Source organism: Phascolarctos cinereus, unplaced genomic scaffold (assembly GCF_003287225.1).
Source record: "Phascolarctos cinereus isolate Bilbo 61053 unplaced genomic scaffold, phaCin_HiC Scaffold_726;HRSCAF=1367, whole genome shotgun sequence".
NCBI lineage: Eukaryota > Metazoa > Chordata > Mammalia > Diprotodontia > Phascolarctidae > Phascolarctos > Phascolarctos cinereus.
In genome coordinates, this window is record NW_027556098.1 from 73,280,005 (window position 1) to 73,302,523 (window position 22,519).

At 32.6% G+C, this 22,519-nt stretch overlaps 1 protein-coding gene across 1 annotated transcript in view; it reads right to left on the reverse strand.

Annotated features, from left to right (window-relative positions):
- Window positions 1-22,519, reverse strand: part of IL1RAPL1 (interleukin 1 receptor accessory protein like 1) — a 687,913-nt gene that overhangs the window by 445,798 nt on the left and 219,596 nt on the right. The window lies entirely within an intron of this gene.

The following is a 22,519-nucleotide window of genomic DNA, read 5'->3' on the forward strand; positions in this document are numbered from 1 at the left end:
CATCTGGTTGTGCTAACAATTAAAAAATTTTCTCTACAGTTACAGCATATTATTAAAACTGAAAGTATTAACCCAAAAGTTATTAACATTTGTACCTTTTACTGGGTAACAGCATAGGTCCTATAGCCTTACAAGTATGCCAGCAATGTATAAGCATGTCTATTTCACCATAATCCAACAGCTCTGTTTAATTTCTTTTAATTATTTTTCTCATATAGATGTCACTCTTTTTATTTAACAAATGATAAATCTGAAGTCCTAAGAAGTGAAATCATTCATACAACATAGCACTAAAACCTTTTTAATGGCATCATATTTTTGTATAAGACAATATTTAAAAGAATATATTAAATTGGAAGAAAATTGGATGATGGAACATTTTTTAATTATCTTTTTTGGAAGAAATTTCTCAATCATTCTCACAAAGTGACCTCTTAACAATAGAGAATTGAATTTGGAGATTAAAGTGGTAGAAGGATTTACCTTTACTCAATGATAATATCTAATGCTGGATTTCATAGTTTGTTTCTTAATGCCCATTTTAGAAACAGGAAAATATAAATCAAGTCATTGAGTCAAAAAACATTAATTAAGCACTTACTATGTGCCAGAGCCTGCTACATGCCACAGATACACAAGTTAGCTCATATTTTTTAATGAACTTACTCAATTTTCAGTCATTAAGCAAATGATTATATACAACACAATTATAGATGCTTTTTTACTTATTATTACTATGGTCTGGTCATTGATTTTTATCTTTCCATAACTTTTTAAAATTTTTTTTTCTTAGGCAATTGGGGTTAAGTGACTTGCCTAGGGTCACACAGCTAGTTAAGTGTCACGTGTTTGGTCTGAGGCTGGATTGGAACTCAGGTCCTCCTGACTTCAGGGCACTGTACCACCTAGCCACCCCAAGAAAGAGTTTTGTGTGTGTGTGTGTGTGTGTGTGTGTGTGTGTGTGTGTTTAGGTAATTGGGGTTAAGTGACTTGCCCAGGGTCACACAGATAGTAAGTGTCAAGTGTTTGGTCTGAGGCCAGATTTGAACTCAGGTCCTCCTGAATTCAGGGCTGGTGCTCTATCCACTGCGCCATCTAGCTGCACCCTCCATAACTTTTAAAATAAAGTTATTCCATTTAAAAACTATTTGCTCTTAGAAAGCTGTTAACAATATTACTTTTGTTATCATTTTCTTCCAAAATGGAATTACAATATTCCAAAACATAGTTTATTGCATCTTATCTTGTGTCATTTTTAACAATCTCTGTATCTATGTGTGTATATGTATGTGTGAATTTAAGGTTTAACAAAAAGAGATTGTGTGCAATAATATTTTAGTTAAGGTGCTTTTCAGATTGTATATGCCATAGAAGCACAATCAAAATGGTAAAAATTTTGGACATTAAAAACATTTCTTCTAATTTCACCTCAGCCTCCCTCCCAATTTTAAATAATTTTTGTACTTTATGATGAATTTATCCCTAGGCATTTATATAATCATGTAAATGTAATTGATTTCCAAGTTTCTCCAATGCATTCAATTTTTGCATGCCATTAAATTAATTTTTATTAACCTGAATGTTATTGATTTTAACTAACATTCTTTCCAAATATGTTTCTCTTCTATACTGAAGGTAAAACAAAAAAAAAAGTTAGATGATATGGTGGATAGAGTGGTGATCTTGGAACCAAGAAGATCTGAATTCATATCCTTCCTAAGACCACTGATTAACTAGATTGTCCTGGGCAAGTCCCTCAGCTTCTTTTCTCATTTTCAAAGTCAAGGATTTGGATGTGATGAACTCTATATCCCTTCCACATCTAAATCTATAATGCTATGAATAATAAAAAAAAAAATCAATAAAACTGATGGGCATATCAATTGCATGTGACGGTTTATGCAAGAGAAGGAAGTGAGTTTTTTTTTTCATTTATTCTTTAGGGTTAAACCTGGTCATCATAAACTGTGTAATTTTGGATGTGCTGCTGGAGTTCTTTCCTTTATATTGCCAAAGTCACTGTGAGTGTGTGTGTGTGTGTGTGTGTGTGTGTGTGTGTGTGTGTGTAGAGACAGAGACAGAGACAGAGACAGAGAGACAGACAGACAGGAGAGAGAGAGAGAGAGAGAGAGAGAGAGAGAGAGAGAGAGAGAGAGAGAGAGAGAGAGAGTACAATACCAGGAACATGCATATGATTTGTCGTTGTTCAGTCCTGTCTGACTCTTCATGACTGAAGTGATTTGCCATTTTCTTTTTCACTTCATTTTTACAGATCGGAAACTAGGCAAATAGGGTTAAGTAATTTACCCAGAGTCAGAGCTAACAAGTGCTTGAAGTTTGATTTTGAACTCAGGAAAATGAGTCTTCTTGACTCCAGGCCTCGCACTCTATCCACTAAACCACATAGTTATCCCTTCCTGCAATGTAGTAGACACTTAATAAATGCTTGATGACTGACTGCTAACTGACTGACTATTTATAGGGAACATATTTACCACTGGAGAACTTTAGTAGCAAGCAGTGAATTAGCTTGACTTTTTGAGGTGATGGAAATGTTATAACTATTTAGTATTTCTTTGTTGTTCTCTCCACCCCACAGAAGTTTCTTGGGAAGGAAAAGAAAATGTTAACTTGGTGATTGCATCAGAATGAAAAGATAATTTGTAGTTTACTGCAGAATTTGCAATAAAAGCTGAAAGACTTCCTGTTAGGCTAGAATCCATCCTAGATTTGAAGAACTGATGAAGAATTTAGTCAAAAGCATTCATATAGGACAATTCTACTTTATTGGTACAAAAGATATGCCATTATCATACAACTGATACCTTTAAAGAAATTCAGGGAAAATTAACTCACACCTTTTAACTTTGCAAATAAGGAAAATTAGGGATAGTTAAGATTATTTTTGGAATTAATTGTTTTAGCTAAAAAAAATATAGTTGAAAAAAGGGCTAGGATTGTAACTGTTATGCTGATTCTAAATCAAGTGGTATTTCTACATCACGATTTTGAACCAAAAGCCAAAAGGAAGGGTTCTTGACCTTTTTTTAAGTCAAGATCTATGATAGATGAAACTAAATAGTCAAGGGAGCCATAGCTAGATAAAACAGTTTAGGAACTTTAAGATTACATAGATTTTCTTCATGCTCATTTTCATTACCTTATTTTATTATATTGGTAATTCAAGTAAAGGTTTCCCTAAAAGCAAGAATAAGAATAAATTCAAGCAATGATTTAAAAGAGCAAAATTTAAGATAAGATTATAATTATTTTCACTTACATGTTATTTTTAAGTTTATAATATACTTTCCTCACAACAGCATCTTGATGTATATTTATGCAAGGGTGAGTATCCCCATTTTATAGGAGGGGGAATTGAGACTCAGAAAGGGTAAATAACTTGCCTATTGTTAATGAAGTCAGTAAGTATAGAGGCAGAATTTAAACCCATTTTGTCTGACATAAAATTCTGCTTTTATTCTCTCTACATAGATAGGTAGTAGTATATATATTTAAAATGTTGCACCATTTCACATCTCTTTTCATACATATCTCTTATAGTTTAATGCTATTTATGTTGATTATATCTGTGTTATGAGAATCCAGAGTAAAGACAGATGATTTGTATCTGGGTAAGGGGATTATAAAAATCTTTATGAATAGGGAAAAAGGAAAAGAACCTATACATTCTGAAATATTTATAGCAGTTCTCTTTGTGGTAGCAAAGAACTGGAAACTGCAAAAATACTTATCAATTGGGGAATGGCTGAACAAGTTGTGGTGTATGGTTGTGATAGAATACTACCATGCTATAAGAAATGATGAGCTTGGTAATGTTAGGAAAAAACATGGATAGACTTGCATGAAATAATGAAGAGCAAAATGAGTAGAACCAAGAGAACGTTGTATACAGTTACAATAATACTGTTGTAAGAACAACTTTGAGTGAATAAGTCATTGTGACGATTATAAATACCAGGAAGAACTACAAAGGGTATATGAAGGAAGATGCTCTGGGCATTGAGAGAAAGAATTTATAAAAATAAATATGTATTGAATGGTTTTAAACAAATATACACATATGCACATACTGTATATATTTATATGTTTGTATATAAATATACATACATATTTGTGTCTAATAGTAGTCATTTTGTCAGGAGGGGGGAGGAAAGAAAAAAGGGGGAAAGAAAGTTACATGATAACTTTATTATATACTTAAAAGGGATTATAAGTTGAACATAATAGATTTGCAGTTCTACATATAATCATTCTTTTTTTCTACTATGTTATGGAAATTATTGTTTTATTTCTTAAGTTTAAAATAAAATAAATTAAATTAAAAAAATAAATATTACTTATTTATAGGTAAAAAAGAAAAAAAAACCTGTATGTGAGTTTACATTTGAACTATTTATTGAAGGATTGGTAATATTTCATTGGGTAGATTTGGAAAAGGGATTGAATGAGGTGGGGCATGAAGGTATGAGAGCAGATTTAGAGAACAGTGTACAGTTTAATTTAGGTATGTGATACAGATAAATATGAAAGACAATGATGTGATATTAGAATATAAAGGCATACTGCAGATTGATTGTGGAGCCCTTTAAATACTACGCTAAAACAGTTTGAAGTTGTACATATTTCCTGACTGCAGCAATTAGTTGCTATTTTGAATTTAGCTTAGATGTGAAGGGAGCAATTTAATTTGACTTGATTGTTAATACATTTATCTTCTGTTTATCTTGTAGTTCCATATTTGAAGAAGATTTTTTTTCTCTTTGAAAAGAGTTACCATATTTCCTTTTAGAAAATTCTTATGGGCCAAGATGATAGAGTAAAAGTGTTGACTTACTTGAGCTCTCCCTAAAACCCCACCAAGTACCTGTGAAAATGGCTCTAAATAAATTCTAGAGCAGCAGAACTCACAAAAAGACAGAGTGAAACAAATTTCCAGCCAAAGACAACATGGATGGTTGATGGGAAAGGTCTGTTGTGCTAGGCTGGGAGACAAGCACAGTTTGGCATGTGCCACACAGGCAAAGATGGAGCAGGGCTCAAGAGACTGAATCACTAGCAGCTATGGTGGTTTCCAGGCTTCTCAACCCATGAATGCCAGAGTTCAGTGGGTCAGACCTGGATGAGAGAAAAGCATAGTACAGTCTTGTCCCTAGCACAATCCCAGGCAGCAGGCCACAGCAGCAGTGGCTGCTTCTGGAGATCTTGGCCCATGGACAGTGTGGGGATCAAAGGGCTGATCAGAGGGGGATTGCAGGGATTTCTTTGCTGGAACTGAAGAAGGATTCTCTTGCTTTTCTCCTGCCTGGATCTGGGTCACAATCATGAGTGGTAGTCCTGAGGTGAGGAGGAGTGCTGGTTAGGCGAGAGCTTGTGCCGTGGTACAGAGAGAATCCTCCTCACAGTTCCAAGGCAGAAAAGAGTGCTTATGGTCACTCATTGACCAGAGCACAGGCCTATCCTTTGATCATACCATCTTGGAAGAACTGAAAATTTATAGGTCCCTGGAAGTATCTCTGAAAAGAGCTGCACAAAACCCCTGACCCTTCAGATAGTACACCCTCCACACTGGAAGCAGAGCCCTACCTTAACAAAGAGTTAAAAAATCAAGTAACCTGAACAGGAAGCACAAAAAAGTCAGACCACAGAATCTTTCCTTGGTGACAAAGAAGATCAAAACATACAACAGAAGAAGACAACAAAATCAAAGTTCCTACATCCAAAGCCTCCAAGAAAAATACAATTGGTCTTGGGCCATGGAAAAGCTCAAAACTGATTTTGAGAAGCAGGTAAGAGAAGTAGAGGAAAAACTGGGAAGAGAAATGAGAGTGATGCAAGAAAATCATGAAAAACTAGCCAATACCTTGCTAAAGGAGACCCAAAAAAATACTGAAGGAAATAACCCATTATAAAATACACTAGACCAAATGGCAAAAGAGGACCAAAAAGACAATGAGGAAAAGAATGCCTCAAAAAGCAGAATTAGCCAAATGGAAAAGGAGGCCCAAAAGCTCACAGAAGAAAATAATTCCTTAAAAATTAGGATGGAGCAAATTGAAGCTAATGACTCTATGAGAAATCATGAAATTGTAAAACAAGACCAAAAGAATGAAAAAATAGAAAACAATATGAAATATCTCATTGGAAAAACAAGTGACCTGGAAAACAAGTCCAGGAGAGACAATTTAAAAATTATTGGGCTACCTGAAAGCCATGATTGAAAAAAGAGCTTAGATATCATCTTTCAAGAAAATTTCAAGGAAAGCTGCTCTGATATTCTAGAACCAGAGGGTAAAATAAAAATTGAAAGAATCCACCAATCATCTCCTGAAAGAGATACCCAAAGGAAAACTTCTAGGAATATTATAGCCAAATTCCAAAGTTCCCAGGTCAAGGAGAAAATATTGCAAGCAGCCAGAAAGAAACAATTCAAGTATTCTGGAACCACAATCAGGATAACACAAGATTTAGTAGCTTCTACATTAAGGTATTAGAGGGCTTGGAATATGATATTCTGGAGGTGAAAGGAGATAGAATTAAAACCAAGAATCACCTACCCACAAAAACTGAGTATAATCTTTCAGGGGAAAAAATGGAAATTCAATGAAATAGTGGACTTTCAAGAATTCTTGATGGAAAGACCAGAGCTGAATAGTAATTTTGACTTTCAAATACAAGACTCAAGAGAAGCATGAAAAGGTAAACAGGAAAGAGAAATCATAAGGGACATATTAAAGTTGAACTGTTTACATTCCTAGATGCAAAGATGACATTTGTAACTCATGAGGCCTTTCTTAGCACTAAGGTAGTTGGAGGGAATATGTATAAGTTTGTGTGTGTATGTGTGTGTGTGCACATGTGTGCATGTGTGTGTGTGTGTGTGTGTGTGTGTGTGTGTGTGTACAGAGTGTATAGGGTGAGTTGAATATGAAGGGATGATATCTAAAAATATAATTAAGGGGTGAGAGAGGATTATATTTGGAGAAAGAGAAAGGGAGAGGCAGAATGGGATAAATTAACTCACATAAAAGAGACAAGAAAAAGCTTTTACAGTGGACAGGAAGAGTGAAGATGTGAGAAGGAAAGAATGAATATTACTCTCATCAGATTTGACTTAAGGAAGGAATCACATACATACTCAATTGGGTATGGAAATCTACCTTACCTTACAGGAAAATAGCGGAGATGTGGATAAGAGAGGGGGTTATGATAGGGAGGGCATATTGGGGGAGAGGGTAATCAGAAACAAACACTTCTGAGGAAGGACAGGTTCAAAGAAGAGAATAGAATAAATGGGGGGTGGGATGGGATGGAGGTAAATGTAGTTGGTCTTTCAAATTTCTATCATGGAAGTGTTTTGCATTACTATACATGTATAACCTACATCAAATTGCTTGCCTTCTCAATGAGGGTGGGTGAGGAGGGAGGAAAGGAGAGATTTTGGAACTCAAAGTTTTAAAAATGAATGTTAAAAATTGTTTTTACATACAACTAGGAAATAAGATACACAGGCAAAGGGGTATAGAAATCTGTCTTGCCCTACAGGAAAATAGAAGGGGAGGAGGATCAGAGAAAGCTTGGTGGGTGATAGAAGGAAGGGCAAATTAGGGGAAGAGGTATTCAAAATGCACACTATCTTGAGGTGAGGAGAGGGGAAAGATGGAGAGAAAATTTGGAACTCAAAATCTTGTGGAAGTGAATTTGAAAACTAAAAATTAATTAATTAAAATAAAATATAAAGATTATTTGAATAAAAAAAGAAAAAAATGAAGGAAAATTCTTAAAATCTTTCATTTTTTTCAAAAGTCTAAGTAGTCAATTAAGCATATCACTACTTTTGCTCTTAAGATTCATAGTATCTAGAATGGGTCATTTTTATATTTTAACACTGAAAGATTTTCCTTATCAAATTCTTTAATAAGATTTTACTTTTCTCATAATCTTCTTGATTCTTATTCATTTGTCTTTGACTACTGAAAGCTTTCTTTCATGTTATTAGTTAAGTTGATATAATTAATAAATTTCATACCTTTATTCTTTCACTTACACTTTATTTAATTTCAGTATCATTTAACCCACTAATATTTAAAGAAATGCTATTCTTTAAAACTTGAATGCTACTATAATTCTCATTCTGGTGTTTATTTTCCCTACAAGATTTAATTGAGCAGCTTTTTTTTTACTTAAATGTTTCCTGAACAGATTTTTCTTTAGCCATATATCTCCAAACAACTTTTGTAGAGTCACACTGAATATGTCTTCTAACTATTCCTTTTCTGACAAATTGCAATCTGTAAAACATTATGGTTTCCCTCAAGTCATCATACATACTCATTTGCCTTTATTCTTCCTCTCAAGTAGACCATAAACACTAAATTTCATAATTCTTAAAATTCTACTTTCTTCTAAATTTTCTAAAAGGCAAGGGCTAAATCTATTCATATTTGTATAGCCTTTAGCTAATCAAAATGCAGGTCTTAATGTTTAGGTTAATATTGATGATGGAATTATTGTAATCAAAGAAATATTAATATCTGACTAGACTAAAACCTTATATCAATTGAAGTGAGTTCCTTTATGTGGTACATTTTGAAATTCCATTACACTTTCTTATCTTATAAGAGTCAAGTCTATATATTCTAATAAATTCTGCTTAGGAGTGTCATGCAACATGCTAGTAGCCTTCCTTTAGATATTTCAACGTTACATGGGTACTAGTTCATCATAATTGCTTTCTGTTAGGACTTCCCTGTTTTTGCTACATAACTGTCATTATCATCACTTTTGAGCATATATCTAAAAGACAATACATCAACTATTTAAGAAATATGGATGTGAGATTCAATTCTTATACATTCTTCTAAAGGTCATCAAGGAAAGAAATCAAAGCTATCTATAATCATATGAAAATATGCTCTAAATCACTATTAATTAGAGAAATACAAATTAAAACTATTCTGTGGTACCACCTCACACCTATCAAATTGCCTAATATGACAAAAAGGGAAAATAATATATGTTGGATAAGATGTGGGAAAATTAGAACACTAATGCATTGTTGGTAGAATTGTGAACTGATAACCATTCTGAAGAGCAATTTGGAATTATGCCCAAAGGGCTATAAAACTGTGTATATGCTTTGATCCAAAAAAAGAAAAAAGAGATAAAAAAGGTGGGGTGGAGAGAAGACCCATTTGTACAAAAATTATAGTAGCTCTTTTTGTGGTGGCTAAGAATTAGAAATCAAAGAGATGCCCATTAACTGGGGAACAGCTAAAGAAGGTGTGGTATACGATTGTAATGTCATATTATTGTTCTATAAGAAATGATGATGAGGATGATTTTAGAAAAAAAACCTGGGAAGATTTTCATGAAATGATGCATAGTGAAGTGAACAGAACCAGGAGAACATTGCACACAGTAACAGAAATATTGTTTGATGAAGAACTATATGTAAATAACTTCACTATTCTCAGCAATACAATGATCCAAGACAATCACAAAGGACCAATGATGAAGCATACTATCTACCTCCAGAGAAAGAATTGATTTTGATTGAATACAGTCTGAAGAGTATTAGTTTTTACTTTCTTTATTTCATTTTTTTCCTTTTTCTCCAAGCCTTCTTGTGCAAAATGACTAATATGGAAATGTTTTACGTAATTGCACATGTACAACCTACATCTCATTGTTTATTGTCTCAGGGAGAAGGGAGAGGTGGAAGGGAGGGACAGATTTTGGAATTTAAAACTTTAAATATATATTTTGAAAAATTTGGGGAGGGGAAATAAACTGGAGGATAAAAAAGAAATGATGAACAGATTTATTTCAGAAAAACCTGGAAAGGCTTACATGAATTGACTCAGAGTGAAGTGAACAGAACCAGAGAATGTTGTACACAGTAACAGCAATAGTCTACAATGAAGAATTGTGAATGACTTAACTCTGCTCAGCAAGATAATGATCCAAGACAATCTCAAAGGACTAATGAAGCATGCTATCCACCTCCAGAGAAAGAACTAATGTTGTGTGAATCCAGAGTGAATCATATCTTTCTTTCTTTCTTTCTTTCTTTCTTTCTTTCTTTCTTTCTTTTTCTTTCTTTCTTTCTTTCTTTCTTTCTTTCTTTCTCTCTCTCTCTCTCTCTCTCTCTCTCTCTCTCTCTCTCTCTCTTTCTTTCTTTCTTCATTTCTTTTTTCCTTCCTATTTTTTGTTCTAGTTTTCTTGTATAAAATGACTAACAAGGAAATATTTTATGTAATTACACATGGATTTGGGGAGGGAGAGACAGAATTTGGAATTCAAAACTTTAAAAAATGTTTAAAATTATTTTGATATGTATTTTGGGGAAAATAAAATATTGTTAAAAATAAATATGATGAAGAGAGTGTGGGGAGTGTTTTGGGGCGGTTGTGGGGAGATGTTTCTTGCTTTACATCAGCTAGAACAAGACAGACAGAGCAGGAACATATGGTAGTGGTAAATACATGCTTTCACATAGCCTGATAAAGAGAATTCCTGAATCCCAACTTTCTGTATAGATAAGGCAGTGGTGTGTGTGTGTGGATTTTTATTAATTTAATTCTTTAGGAGTGTGGTACCAAGAAGGAAGACAGTCTGCAAAATATCAACTTTGAAATTTGCCTCATGAATAACTCCAAATTCAAGAGTTCCTGAGTTTGAGAGTTCAGGCACTGGATCTTCCTCTGATGATGTCTTATTACATCCCAATACTTGGAGAAGGGAGAAGACAGTCCACATGATTCCTGGGCATTTTCCAACTTGGATGGTCACACCAGTGACTTATTTCAACAGTGAAGGTCCAATGAGTTGTACAATAACATAGAGGATAAAGCGCTAAACTGTGGGTCAGGAAGACATTGGTTCAAATCCTCTTCCAGGACATTATTAGCTGTGTGACCCAGAGAATATCACTAATACTCAGAGCTATAGTTCCTAATCTGTTAAAAAAAAAAGTTGGATTGTTATTGTTCAGTCATATCTGATTCTTTGTAATGCTATGTACCACAGCATGCTAGGCCCTTCTGTCCTCACCATCTTTCAAAGTCTGTCCACTAGAATGTTCATTGTTTCCATAATATTATCAATTCATCTCATCCTGTGCTGTCCCCTTTCCTTTTTTTCCTTCAGTCTTCTCCAACATATGGTCTTTTCCAAAAAGTCCCATCTTCTTGTTTTGTGGCCAAAGTATGTAAGTTTCAAAATTTGACCTTCCATTGAATAACAATTAAGTATTGACTGATTTGATCTCTTTGCTGTCCAAGGATCCTCAAAATTCTTCACACCACAATTTGAATTCTATGTTGCTCATATTGCACGTAATACAATTAATTTCACATGGTAAGTATTTAATAAATACTGTTGAGACAATTATTAGAATTGGGTCCTTGGGAAAATATTTCAGCATTCTGAATGTCAGTTTTCTTACCTGAAACGTGGGTGTGGTAATATTTGTTTTGCCTCCCATCATGAAGTTAATGCTTCCCTAAATCTCAGAGCACTACAGAATGCATATACATATATATATATATATATATGCATATATGTGCATATATGTGCATATATATATGCATTTCCATAATTAGAATGTCTCAGGCATGTGGTAATATGCATATGTGGGAATATTTTCTGCTTATAGATCAAAACATATAAATGAATGCATGAATGAATCCATATGAATTAACAAAAACCCTTCAAAATATATAATTTAATTACTTTTCAATATGCCAATGGCAACAGGCAACATGCTGCACGAATTAGCTATCAGAGCAACGTGTATTTCGCACACTGTATCACAGACTGAGATTCCAGTTCCATACATTTTACTAAAATGGCAAATTGCAGTCTCAGAATGTGTCAAAATTAAAAAGTAGTATCTGCCTTTGACCACTTTGAAAGCATAATTAGCACCTTTTTTATTCTGTGTTCAGCCAATTTTTTTTTAATGTTCTAAGATTATCATACAGCAAGACTCATGCTTCTGATGAACTGAAAAACAGAATTCAAGTCTTAGATTACATATCTTTTCCTTAAATGTGTGAAACTCATTTCTTCAAATTCATTGTATCTGTCTCTCCGTCTCTGATTTTCTGTCTCTCTGTGTCTGTCTCTTCATTATTTCTCTGTCATTTTGTTTATCTCTGTGTCTATCCCTATTTTGTTGACTTTCTCTCATTCTGTTTCTCTCTTTATCTCTCTGTGTTTTGGGCTCTCTGTCTGTCTCTCTTCTTATTTAGAAATGGCAATTAATTTACAAGTTTGGAAAGAAGAAATATCTCTAGTGAAAACAAACAAAAATTATTTGTTCAGGAATTTTTAAAAAAATTCTCATAGCCAAAACACAAATACTTCTTAAATAGAGATAAAGCAACATGAAAACCTTATAAGTGAAGTATTTCTTCTAGTGATATAAATTTAAATAGCTTTCGATACTAAAAATCATTAGGTTTCTATAATAGGTTGTGATGGTCAACTGAGCCCTCTTCTAAAATTGTTGGCTATTATCTGCTACAAGTATAGCACACATCAGTGGAACTTGAAAAGTAGGTTGTAGGAATGTTTATTTGAAATAGAGATTTGAAAGATAGAGCATAAATAAGGAAAACCAATCCAAAGGACTCAGCTGATAGTAAATATTGAGAAACATCTGGGATATCATGTATTTTAAGAAGACTTTATTAAGCTAACCTTTCACAGTTGAAAACTTATAATACTAGCAGCATGGGTTCCACTGGAATACCTTTTGAGAAATTAGGGTCACCTGGAGGTCTAGATGACACATTACAAGTGGGGTTTCCCTTACTCAGGGTGATCTAAATAAATACAAAATAGTAAAGATAATTTTAAAAAAATACAGGATTCTAGGCCTTGTATTTTCCAGCCTTATCACATATGATTTCTCTTTATTAACTTTATAGGCCATTCAAACTAGCCTTCTTATTGTTCCTCATACTCTGTTCACTGTCTCCATGACTTTCTCTTCCTCCCCTCCATGCCTGGAATCCATATTTTCCTCACATTCCTCATAAACATGTTTTCCTCCATTCCTTCCTTTAAAACTTAGCTCCAGTGACTTTTTTTAACCTTCTAAGTTGCTACTGCTGTCTTTCCCCAGATTGTCTCATATTCATTTGTATATACATATTAATGTAAGTATATCAACATGCGCAATACACACATATGTATATGTATACATGCATGTATATGTGCATACATATGGTTTGCAGAATACACACTATATGCATGTATTGGGTATGCACACACAAGTACACATATGTGTATATATATATATATATATACACACACACACACAGAGGGAGATGTAGATGTAGACATAGTTGTATACAAATATATACTCATATATGCGTATACACATTAATCTGCATGTGCAGATATACATGTGACACACACAAATACATACACACGTGTTGTCTCCCTTGGTAGAATGTAAGCTGTTTGAGGACAATTGTTTTACTTGTGATTTTGAATCCCCAGTGTTAACACAGTTCTTGGCAAAAAGTAGGCACTTAATAAATTGATAATCTTTGATCTGTTGGATTGATAACAAAGCAATCCAAAGTGGAAAAAAAATTTTCTATCAAATAACAACAAAAGATTTACTTTTTTTAGTAAACTATCTTCATGTGTTATAAATATTGAAGTAATATTTATGAGGTTTAAATATTTATATTTGAAATTTTTATTCTTTATGTCAATCCCTAATTATGCTTATTATACAGTAATACTAACTATATGATGAGAATTTATTAATTAGAATTAATGATTTTTCTATGGAATGCTATGCAGGGAGAAGAGCACTTGGTCTGAGTTGAGAACTAGATTGTATACAAAACACAGCTCTGTGTCCTGGGACTAATTACTTCACCTCTTTGAAACTCAGCTTTCTCATCATTCAGTAAAACATAAGGATGGTAATACCCTCACTTCTTACTTTACAAGTTTTTCTTGAAGATCAAACAAAATATACATAAATTAACATTTAATTATAAAATACTGTATGTCAACTATTATTATGGAAATAAATTTTGTTTTCAAAAAATAGTTGAAAACAACCCAATGAAATTTGATGACAATCAGTCTGAACTGAGCTTCCCTCTCAGATTTTTTAATACTTGTGTTTTTATTTATTTTTTCTTAATGAAACTTACTATTTGTGAAAACTGACTTCCTTAGCAGAAATGACATGTATCAGAATATCTTCTCTTCCTCCTATTCTGCACTATAAATGTAAGCACATGAAAAAGGAACTGAAAGAATATTGCAAACTCATCTCATTAAAAAGCTGATTTAGTTTGTCCTTTCAGAATCTTATAGAACATTAATTATTTACTCTTATTCGATTACCACATTTTTACATATCTTCAAGCTTTAAATTATGGTGCTGTAGGGAAAAAAGATTATAAAATCATAAATTACCACAAGACAAAAAGGGAATATGAAAATAATAGAGAAATTAATAATTAGAACTCATAATGGAGAATTTATTCCCTAAACTTTTTACTTATGATTCAAGTTTAGAGAACAAACACGAATAAAAAGTTGTTTTCAAATCCTTTCTAATTAATTTTATTATGAACTAAGCACTTTTTCTACAACTAACTACAAAAATGCTATTGTTATACATGGGTGAGGGCAGGGATTTTACTCACTGATGAAAGAAGCTTTTGAAATGGAAACTCCTGTACTTATATGGATTGGCAACATTGTTGAAAATTTGTCTGGGACATTAAAATCTTAGTGTGACTTTTTAATGGTTATACAGTATAAACCATAGAGAGGCCTTGAACTAGGTCTTTCTGTCTCTAAGACCAACACTCTGCCATGTTGCCTCTCTATAAAATATGGCCCAAATGTCTTAGTGCCATCTTAAGGAATCAAAACCTAAATTCTTAGTGAGGTTTCATGCTGGCAAAACTGACAGCTTGAAACTGCAAATAATGTTTTAGGGATACCTTGCATATTACTCTCACTGAAGTCCAGTAAAAGTCTTCCATATTTTTTTTTCCCATTTACAACTCTTTCACCATCCACAACTGGCATCTCATAGTAAACCTTTGATTAAGTGTACTTGTACATATAACATCCAAATCAAAAGAGTACATTTCAGGAAATGATGTGAATGTTTGTCATTTGACAGACAGTTGATTGAAAACAAACAAAAATCATTTTAAAATGTAGGGGCATCTTACCTTCTGCATCACACACAAGGAAGTGTCTATTTAGTATATATTCCAATTGAAAGCAACAGCAAGGAGTAGACTTTGACCCTGTTTTGTTCTGTTCTTCGAGGAAAATATAAATAATGACTAGAGGTATGTTAAATTAAAAATGAACTCTTCATGGTTATACATGATTAAGTTCACGGTTAATAAAAATTAACATTCACCACTTGCTTGTTTTTATAATGATCTGAACATCTTTAGGGCTATGTAAGGACAGCAGATACCCCAGAGATAGAGATTCAATTAGTTATAATGCTCAATTTGGATTGCTTTTGAGAGTGACTGGCAAGCTTAAATCCACATTCTAAAGTAATCTAGAATCTGGACATTACTGAGCAGATTGTAGTAGCAACCTAAACATCTACAACTTTCTTGTACCTCTAAGTTCCAGGGATCTTTTCCCCTATAGTAGAATCCACAGGATTTCAGGTTTGCAAACTTTAGTTGGTAAGCAGGACATTGAAAGTATACATGATTGCAGAAGAAAGGATCTTGTATTTTTGTTTATTTTTACCATGTAAATATTGACATGGCAGGAAACTCTACAAAGAAATGAGGAGTATATTTACATTACAAAAGAAATAGTGATCATATTCATATAATTTAATGAATCAAATATATCGGTTTCCTTGGGTCATTTTTTTTTTACTATTGTGCTCACACACAATCTTAAAAATTATTCTTTATTTAAAACATATTTATAATATCATGATTTTGTACATAATATACTAAGTAATTCTTAAAATGATAGGCCTTTAATTATTCAATTACTAAACAGTCATATATAAGAGCACATTTCTGGATATCTTTGGTGATACAAGGAAGAGTATGGCTTAGTCCCTACTTTCAAGAAGTTTGATATAGGCAGCTAGGTGGCACAGTGAATAGAGCACCACTGGAGTCAGGAGAACCTGAGTTCAAATCTGGCCTCAGACATTTGACACTTACTAGCTGTTTGACCCTGGACAAGTCACTTAACCCTATTACCTAGCCCCTCTGCCCCCCCAAAAAAGAAGTTTGATATAAATATATAAAACACTAAATAACAATATAAGATAATTATATGGGAGAAGGTCCAAGGCTATAAATGTTTAATTATTAAATAACTGCATAAACAATAAAGGGTATGAAATGTAAGTATAATGAGATAAATTGGGAATTGAATGATATGGAAAATGAGACTAATCTTGGTAATCTAGGCCTTGGAAAATGGGCAGAAATTAGATTTCCCAGAGTGAAGAGGAGAGAGAGCATTCCTGCTATGGAGAACGGCCAGAGAAGGGGTTAAAAGGTAGAAGAATAAGAGTTAAATATCATTTTGGTTAAAGTAGAGTGTTTGAATAGTGGGATATAAGGGTAGAAAGATAGCTTTGAGCTACAGTGTATAAATTTGAGCCAGCATGTATAGGCCTTGCATGCTAGGCTGAATCACTTTACCATGTCCTTCATTATTTTGCTTAGACAATGAGAAGTCATTAAAGAATTGAGAGGGGGGATAGTAAAAGTAGTCAATATTAATCCATTAAATATGGATGATATGTAATTATAAGAATGGAGGGGAAATAAAAAAGAGGCAGTGAAAATATATATACATACATACACACACACACACACACACACACACACACACACATATATATAATTACCAATATCTCCATGTCACCTCACTATTCTAGTCAATAAAATGAAATGATAAGGACATTTGATTAGTAGTTGGAGTGACAAGAAAAAGACAAAGGATAGAGTCATTGCCAAGAAGAAATCAAGAGCACCTGCAACTCCTTGTAGCAGGAAAGGGAAAGGAAGAAGCCAAAAAAACCAAGGTTCCAAGCCAAGACAATTAGGTAAACAGTGATATCCTTAATAGAAAGAATAAAACAAGAAAGAGAAATTACTTAGGGAAGAAAGATAATTAGTTTGGTTGTTGATTTTTTATGTCAAATTTCAGATGATAGTATAATTTAATTTGAAAATTCTAATAGACAGTTAAAGATGCAATATTAGAGAACTGGGAATGTTTTAAGTTTAGAAGAAATAGAGATGAGGGCAACTTGCATAAAGATAATCATAAAAATCAAAGATGAGATCTCTGATGGGTAGAGTAAAGAAAAGAGAGTCAGTTTAAATTTTGGAATATGTCCATATTTAGGCAGAAAAGGAGCCGACAAAGAGGACAGAAAAGTAGAAAAAAAAACGAAACCTGAAATGTTGCTTCAGAAGATAAGGGAGAACAAGGTTTGCAGGAGAGGTTTAGATTGATTATCAGATCAAATGCTAGAGAGATTGAATATACTCAGAAATTAGAGCCATATCGACTACCTTATGTGATAAAGAAATTCACTCTGTCCCCACTGGCCTTAGTCATTGATATTTACTAGTAGAATAGAAAAATACACAAAGAATTTCTAAAAACTAATTAATAAGATAAATTAAATCTGATCTGCTCTGCCTTGGAGAGATGCCATAATCCTTTCAAGCACTGTGGAATGGTTAGTCTTTACCAATTTACTAAATAGGTCTAATAATTGAAGGTGTTATTGCACCTTTCCAATCTCCTAAAATAAACAATTATACTCAACTGTCAATTATCTTCAGGCAGCAGTGAAAATGAACTTTAGAAAAGCAACACATTGAGTTGTTGCTTAAAATACACAATTGATCTGGAGACAGGAGAAAAACTAACATAAATAGAGGGAGTGTCTCAACACAGGAACCTGTAATTCAGTTCATCTCTATAAATATTTGTTAAGTGCCTTCTGTATGCTGAGAAATGTGCTAGATACTGGGGAAATAAAAATAATTTTCACCATGTGGAGCTGAGAATCTAGTAGAGTAAACCTTAATAGTATATGCAGAGGTAAAAGGGACTTGTATTCACGAAATAATGGGTTCAAAATTCTGGATTTCGCTACTAGGCAGTTACTTGAATTATTACCAGTATCTTCACGTCAGCCCAAAAAATTTGTTTTCCAGTTGGTTTTGTTGATCATGTTGATAACAATGTAAGTTTCTTTCCAATTGACCACAATTTCTGAATTTATAGCATCCACATCACAACAAATTCCTTCAGTTCTAAAGGTATTGTTAGTTATCTATATTCTGAATTGAAAAATGATAAATTATTACTTATTACTGTTAGGGTGAAATATAAATTCCTTTATTTGTCATTTCAAGATCTTGACAAGAAAGCTTTAACCTTCCTTTCTAGCCTAATTACTCACATATTCTATGCTTCAGTCAAACTGGCTTTTTTATGGTTCCACACACGGCACCTCATCTATTGCCTCATGCATTTTGGAGGCTCTCTGCCATCCCTGGAAACCGATCCATCTTTACTTCTACTTCTTAGAATTCCTAGTTTCTTCCTACATTCTGCATGAGTGCCACAATTAGATTATTCTTGATTGCTACAGCTACTATTGCCTCCTCAACACAAGTACCTTGTATTTACTCTGCATCTATGTGTATGTATATATGTTTTCTCCTTGACAGAATGGAAACTCCTTGAGGGTAGGAAGTATTTTATTTCTTCCATTATATTACTAGCATTACTAGTAGTAATGGGCAAATGATGTATTAAGAATGTCTGTTGATTGAATAATACACAAAGAAAGAATAGAAAGTATAATCAGCTTTCTTGCATTCTACCAACAAATTTGAATTTTCCAATAAACCAGCTGTCAATAATTCTTAATGAAAATGGATTTGTGTTTAATCATTTTTAGAAAACATAGAAGATATTCCTTCCTATATCTTCCTCCTCACCAACTGTCCATTAATCACTGAATAAAGGAAGGGGGTGTATACTTTAACATTATCCATTAAGAGAATAAATCTACAGAGAAAGAACAGTAAAGCAATTTTTTGCAAGTATGTTACTTTATTTTATGGTATAACAAGTTAGAAATAATAAATTGTCAAAAAAATAAAAAATCACAAATATGATAAAATCACTACAAGATTATATATAGATGTTTCATATATGTATTATATACATATATGCATGTGTATATATGTACATATGCATATGTATATGCATATATACATATACATATATATACCCAAATATATATATATATATATATATATATATATATAGGCATATTCATGTCACTCAATAGACTTCCTGTAAAAGTGAAAGTAAAAGTTTGGGGAAATGAACAAATAACTGACAACAAAAATCAAATACATATATGTTAGGAACAAATAACAGTGATTACTCAACCAAAAATATATTCTACCATATGCCCAAATCTGGGCAAAAGTTAGAATAAGTTGAAAAAAATTTTTGAACTAATAAAATCTTTATTTCATAGCTACTTCCTACTATGTCCAAATGAACATAAAAGCATTTAGGGATATATACAACATTCCATTTGAATTGGAAGTAAATATAAGACATAAGTTCTAGGAAAAGGTAGTCATATTTATTTTTCAAAATCCATTCCATGTTACTAATTATAAATCTTCTTGCACTCCTTTTGTCTTTTGCAAAATAGATGAGTGAAGTCTTATTTTTCAATTTAGACATTTACTCTTCAATAATCTTGCTCTTCTCTTCTACTTATTGCTGGACTAACTTACATTGTGGCAGCAAGAACAATATGAACTGTGGGGGCTGCATGGGACCAGCAGAAATTTCAAAACTAATCCTCTACTTTTTTCAATTGATTTCATTATTCCTCAACTTCTTCTAATTCCTAACTGTCAGAGATCACCTATAATACTTCTAGCATTGTTATTGCCACAAAATGTGGCAGTATTTAACTTGAAATGATTTATTTTATACTACTACACTTATCTATGTATGCAGGTATCCTGAATAAGTTTTGCAGGTCTCTATTTACGTTGTTGGTTCTTGTTTCTTTAGATAACTAAAAGAAACAAATCCTTCCCTTTCTATACCATCTAAATCTGAGGTTTTACTTTTTAATAATTTTGAATGTTCCTAATGTGAATTCACCTTTTCAGATCTGTAACTGAGGTTTCTCAGAAGTGAGAAATGAGATAATTTAATTAGGTTATCTTAAATGGAGCGTGCTGATTTTTATAAGTTTAGTCAGGGCAAATGAAGATATACAGCTAGTAAATTTGCCACTGAACACACTCCAAGTAACTCTCTTAAAAATCTGCTAAAAGATACCTCTGGATGTAGTTATGCAAGAATTTCTTTTGGGGTAACATTAATTTTTAAGTTTCATATATATATGTATATATATAAAATACAAAGACATATATAATATCAAAACTATTTTGTTCTAAGGAAATGTGCTCCATGGTTTGCTTTACATAGACAATTCATTCAAAACAGTTGAAATATCAATTCTCAATAAATTTAGATTTTCTATCTTTTGGTATCTATCTCAGGAATCCCAAGAAAATGATATATGCATGACAACTATTCATTGTGGTTACACCAGAGGATACAGGTAACTTCAACAAATAATTAAATTGAAATTTCGGATAGCAGTATGCTTGAAGATTTTTTTTTAAATAAGTAGGGATAAAAATTTAAAATTAAGTTCTGCCATTACATTGTTAATTAGTCAAGGAAAGGAAATCACAAACATAATAACCTGGTTTAGTTTTCATTTTTTTATCATCAGTATTGTTATTAAACCACTCTTGCCCTCAGTTACCTTGTCTATAAAGTGAGGGGTAGGAACAGATTATTTCTGATGATCCTTTCATCTCTCATGATAGTAACCAGCACTTAGAATGTGCTTTAAGGTTTGCAAGCACTTTACAAATATCTCATTTTTTCCTCATAACACTTGAAAGAAGTTACTATTAAATTATTATTATTATTACATTTTACAAATTAAGAAACTGAAAGATATCAAGGTTAATAGTCATACCACATGTAAATGTAGAATGGATTTGAATTCAGGTTTATTTGATTCTAGGCCTAGCACTCTATCCCTTATACCACCTAATTGCCAGTAGAGTGAGTATTATCATGGAAGAAAGCAAACGTCAACCCTAATAAGTTAAATAAACTTGGTGAAAAGTATATTACTTGAACAGATTCTATCACTTGCAAATCACCCAATGCAAAACATTTATAGGAAAAGCTTTTAGAATATTAATCATTCAACCTGCACAAATCTACTGTGGCCATAATGCATTCTTAATCAAATTCTGTCATCTAAATGACTAAACTTTCATATTAAATACTACTTTAGTAAGATTATTATTGTATTTATCTGGAATTATTATTGAATTTTCAACTGTAGCCACTGTAAAATAAGGCAAAAATTGTCAGAAATTGTGAACAATCATTAAAAATTAATGGACATATCTAAACATTTATACTGCCACTATTTTTTTTTGGATTCACTTCTGCCCACAGGAGAAATAGGCTGAGAGTCATTCTGGATTAGCATGAGATTTATGAGAATTTTTATTGTAAAAATGTGACTAATAATTTCCGCTGCTGCACTGAGCTGACAGTTTCAATGGCAATTCTATGTCATTTGCATGCAGAATGCAAAGGGGATTGTTGTTATGCTTCAAGGGAAACAGCAAATGTCAAGGTCATGGCATTAAGAAATACAATTCAGTTCATACAACTTGACTAATTTCAATGCAGATCTTTCATTTTTTAAACAGATAAAAATAGCTTCATTACACAGATTTTAAAAAATGTTCACCTAGATGAATATAACTGTGATTAATAGTTAAACCTGAATTTTCACCATATTAATTTACTCGTGTGTATTTTAATAAAATAAAACTAATAAACTTGATTTTAGCTAAACATGTGATCTATGTCTGAGTTACATTCAAACCCAAACTGGACTGATAACAATACAATAAAAAATTAATTTTTAAAAAGACTCATATGTCTCTATTTTATCTGCCCTTCACCTGATTAATTTCTGCGTTGTAAGAGGATCTAGATCAGTTATACTCTTTTAAAATTTCTTGATTTTTAATTTTCTCAATAAAATTAAGTTGATATAAACATGATATATAAATGAATCTAGATATATCCTAATTATTAATACATTATATTCTCCCCCAAAGGAATATTAGAAAATTACAGCAGTAAAACTGTGAAATGCACCTATGCCTAAATAAATTTTGGAAAGAACATAATAAAAAGAGTTAAAATTCATCCTAAGGTAGAGAAATGATCTGTATAGGAAGCTTCTAGAAAGTAGTGAGGGTAATTCAAAATTAATTAAAGAAGTTTACTTAAATTTGGTCAATGAAGCTGATTTAATGACTTGAAT